Below are 5,198 nucleotides of genomic sequence, written 5' to 3'. Positions count from 1 at the left end.
AGCAAGAAGCAGACGATGAATACAGAAGAACTGTGAAACCCTAAAACAGATCTGCGGGGGAAAGGATAGAAGGTTTACCGGAGCTGCGGAAGACGCGGAAGGTGGCCGCGATGCTCTGGTGCGCCCAGGTTGATGCAGCGGCCAAGGTTGAGGCAGAGGTCGATGGTGGCGGCAGAGCCCTGAAGTCAGGCGATGCGAGGAAGACGAAGCAAAAGGGGAAGAAGGGAAAGAGAAAGGAAATGACCCTTCGGTCCTATTTATAAGGCAAAAAGACATGTGTCAGGCGCGACAATCAAGGGGCCACGAAACAGAGTTGTCGCCTCGATTTCCGCAGATATATTAAATAAAGAAGCATAATGGATATCTTCGTTATGACAGGTGACGTCACTCCAGTTTACAGTAATCAGAGAAGGTGACATCATGGCGGTTTACCGATTTATGAGAAGACATTGAAGATGAAGTTTTTGTTAAAGGATTGACATGAACCCGTTCAAATCAATCTGGGGCCTAATGTTGGGGATATTACTGCTGGGCGTAAACCGGCCTATCTGGGCCGGGTCAACTTCATCAGTAGTTCCAGAAGTGATAAAGCCCAAGAAGGCAGATGAGGGCCTAAGGCCCGTAGCCGGTTCAAGACTTGTAGCTGTAAACCGGAATTTGTATATAAACTTGTATTGTAAGTTAGGAATAAGGAGAGACCAACCCGGATACGAATATCGACCGGTGTTGGGACTCTGTGAACCGACGGGTGTCACCCGTGTATATAAGGGGACGACCCGGCGGCGGTTCAAGGACAACAGACAACAACTCGAGACATAGGCGAAGCTTGTTTGCTCCCTAGTCATCGAAACCCCATCAATTCCATCACAACTAGACGTAGGCTTTTACCTTCATCGAAGGGGCCGAACTAGTATAAACTCTCTTGCGTCCTTGTGTCCGCTTTAACCCCTTCAAGCTAACCCGTCGCGATGGCTCCACGACTAAGTCCTTTCTCTAGGACATCTGCCGTGACAAAACCACGACACAAATCTTTTAGTTAGATTAGAAATAACACCCCTGTTTAACACTGTGACACTGAACGTGTGGACCCCACACGTCAGGTTTGACCTGGTCAGCCGCCTTTGACTTGCTGACGCAATGCTGCTGTCATGCTGACGCAGTAATGGTTTTCTGGATTTAAAATAAATCAGGAAAATCCAGAAAATGTTATAAACTTCAAAAATTCATAGAAATTCAACCGTAGCTCAGATTGAAATAATTTATATATGAAAAATTATCAGAAAAATTCAATCTATCCATCTGTACCATTTTCATGCATGACAAACCAACCTATACATGCTGTATATATGAAACACACTTATGGCATATTTAAGAGCTTAATTTGGAGTTGTATTTGAACCCTTGGTTCAAATGGACTTCAACCAAATAAATGCTAGATGCATTAACTCAAACAACATCACATACTCATGCCATGTTCATGCATCATAATGTTGCATATGCTTGTTGTTTGATTCCGACACCGTTCCTTCTCGATAGGTCCTGCTCCGGAGACCGATCCAGAGTACCTGTCAAGGAGCAGTGCCCCCCTGTTGATCTACCAGGCAAGCAAACCCCCTTGTTCATTCCGATACAATCCTACCTCTCGCTCCTGCTCTCATTTATTGCATTAGGACAACAACGATTCAACTGCTACTTTATGCTGCGGTAGTTGAACCCATTCCTCTGCATGACCTGTCATTGCCACAGTAAATAGTTAAAACCCACTAGCATGTGTAGGAGTTGATTGAGCCATGTTGTGTTCCTACCATGCTTTGCCTGCTATTGCTTAGAGTATGTCAGGTCTGATTCATCGGGAATGAATTGGAGTGTTACGATATGATCCGGTGCTGAGAGTTAAGCGTGTGAACACGATTTGGTAAAGGTAGCGGTGAGAGGCCATGTAGGAGTACATGGTGGGTTGTCTCATTGGGACCGTCCTTAAGAACTGAGTTCTGTGTAAGTTGTCCAATGACTAGCTACTACCACACATTGGGCTCCGGGCGCTCCAAGCTCTCTCGACTTATTAGCCAACTTGATCTCTGTCCAGGAGTTCCAAATAGTTTCTGGTGTTTGTAGGTAGTGCTATTTTTCTACCGAGTGGCACCCGACAGGGTGGACTTGGGACAGACTAGGCACTGTGGCCTGGTGTACCGAGTGGCACCCGGATGGTGGGCTCGGGAACCCTGTACACATTGTTTGGGGCCGTGAGCGAAACCCCGGCCGGATCTCCTTGCGGATGGAACCCGAATACGCGATAAACCTGGACTAGAGTCTTGTCTGGTTAGTCAGGTCGTGGCTGACACCCTCGGCAGGCTTCCGCTTGAAGGTTGCCGAGATACATGACGTGTATATGGGTGATAAGTGGTGAGAGCGTGTGTGAAGAAGTACACCCCTGCAGGGTTATCATGATCTATTCGAATAGCCGTGTCCTCGGTTATGGACTTCTTGGATGCTTACGTGGTACATAGACAACTTAAAGTGGATACTCTAAAATGCTCAAGACAAGTGTGAGTGCTATGGATGGCCTTCTCGTAGGAGACGAGGATGAATCCATAGTAGTGTATTGATGTGGTGATTAGTGGACTCGTGTGCGCTGCCTCACCTCAAAGAAGTTTCTCGTTGTCGTAGAACAGGATAGCCACTGAGTCAAAGCTGGCTTGCTGCAACTAAACCCCACATTACCTTCTTGATACAAATGCATGTATGATAGGATCTGATGTAAGTCTTGCTGAGTACCTTTGTACTCACGTTTGCTTTATTTATGTTTTGCAGGTGAGACATCTGTCTCACTAGTAGTACCGCTTGGACTTCGACGAGTAGCTTGTTACCTCAGCTACGATCTTGTACCCTTGGGAGGGACTTGTAGATAGTCAGGCTTCTCAGCCTTTTTCTTTTGTAGTTGTCTGTACTCAGACATGTAATGCTTCCGTTGCTTGTATGCTCTGAATGATGGGTCATGTGACCCCTGTTTGTATTTAATGCTATGTGGCTCTTCTGGGCCTTTATCTATATGAGTTTGCGTTATGTTGTGATGCCATGTTGTACAGCACATACTTGCATGTTATGCGTACGTGTAACGTGTATTGCTATGTGTGGGATCCGACAACCTAGTTGTCTATCCTTGGTAGCCTCTCTTATGGGGAAATGTAGTCTAGTGCTTCCACCGAGCCATGGTAGTCCGCTACAGCCCGGTTTACCGGAGTCCTGCTAGCCCAGCACTACTGCTCCGGAACACTTAGACTGGCCGGCATGTGATTCACTTCGTTCTGTGTCTGTCCCTTCGGGGAAATGTCACGCGGTGACATCCGGAGTCCTGCCTAGCCTGCTACAGCCCGGTTCACGGAGTCCTGTTAGCCCAGTGCTACAGCCCGGATTCGCACGCTGCTGACCGACATGCTCGATGTTGATTCATGTATGCTGTCCCCGTAAGTTAGTGCCACTTTGGGTTCACGACTAGTCATGTCGGCCCGGGTTCTCTGTCATATGGATGCTAGCGACACTATCATATACGTGAGCCAAAAGGCGCAAACGGTCCCAGGCCATGGTAAGGCGACACCCGTGGGAATACCGTGCGTGAGGCCGCAAAGTGATATGAGGTGTTACATGCTAGATTGGTGTGACTTAGAATCGGGGTCCCAACAGAAGAACTCTGCTCTATCGCAAGGAAGAAGATGATGATGGCAGCAAGATTGGGAATAGCAGCGGTGGATGAGCAACGCCCTCACAGATTCCTTTTTATGGGGAAGGTGCAGGGCTGGCTCTCCACAGTCTGACATGTCTGCGCTTTTTCAAGCGCATGATCTCAATTAGCCATTTTGCTCCACCTCTCCCATGCCCCGCATTTAATGCATGCCGTGGGCATGCAGTAAAAGTGATGATTACATCAGTTGTTTGCTACCACATATGCACGTGCACTGTTTTGGGCCTAACCCAACGATGCCTCACATGTGTGTGTGACCCAGGCCCGGGGAGTCTTGTAGGTGTACTGAAACATGGGTGTTATATACTCTAGACTTATGCACAGACAGTAGTAGCTCTCTTGACGGCTAGGGATTGTCGGAGAATAATTCTATCCAAGACACAAGACTTGGTTGATAAAACCATGAAGAAGACCTCCAGGAAGGTGATCGAGAAGTACTACGTAGTACTGAAGATCAAGATCTTGGTTGCTGGCAAGATACACGCCGACAAGTGAAGGCTCTCTTAGCCTTGCCACTGCTCCGCCTCATCGACCGGCTAGTCACTTTTCAAATAGGTGTCGAGCGGGTAGGCAGTTAGGTGAGACTTGTCGGGGCACGTGTCAACACGCCGCTGAAGTCCAACTTTATTGCCACCCGTCCCGGAGGTGTGGCGAAAGAATAAAAGGTAGCTGGAGGAACGACACAGAAGGAGAGACACCTCCTTGACGGAGCACATCCCTAGCATGACACCTCACGGCGCAATTAGTGTGTTTGTTCTAACCCGTCATAGTTAGGTATTTGGCACTGTAGCCACTATCTACCTCATGTAATTACCATTTTGCCATTATGGTGACCCCTTAACCTATAAAAGGAGGCATGTCTTTACAAAGGTCGACTCTTTGCTCAATTACGCGTAGAAGCTGCACTTCTCGCGCATCTTGCCAACAAGCTGCGCTCCATGTAACTTGAACTTACATCAAATAATCCACTAAAGTAGGAGTAGGGTTTTACACCTCACTATGGCCCGAACCTGGGTAAACTATGTGTGTTGATTGCTGGATCTACTCTTTGTGTTCATGGATCCACATAGTAGAACCGCAAAGGGGCCGTTGTCGGTCCCATAGATCATCGTACACATGACATACACACTAAAACTAGAATAACAAATCGGGAAGGTTGTGGCCGAAAATGAAGGCATGCACTAGACACATAATGAGAACGGCAATCAGCCCAGTCCAAGCAGCGGGTAGAAGAAGTTTCCCTCTTAGGTTAAGGACATGAACATGATCTGAAAGGATCGATATAGTTGACTAGTGGGGGGTGAATAGGCAACTAACAATTTTTAGCTTTTCTTTACCAATTTAAACTTTGCATCAAAGTAGGTTGTCTAGATATGCAACTAGGTGAGCAACCTATATGATGCAACAACAATAAGTACACAAGCAAGCAAGGGATGTAACACAAGATAAGCTTGCACGA

The sequence above is a fragment of the Triticum urartu genome, chromosome 4, assembly GCF_003073215.2.
Source record: "Triticum urartu cultivar G1812 chromosome 4, Tu2.1, whole genome shotgun sequence".
Lineage (NCBI taxonomy): Eukaryota > Viridiplantae > Streptophyta > Magnoliopsida > Poales > Poaceae > Triticum > Triticum urartu.
Note: the sequence above shows the minus strand (reverse complement) of the source record.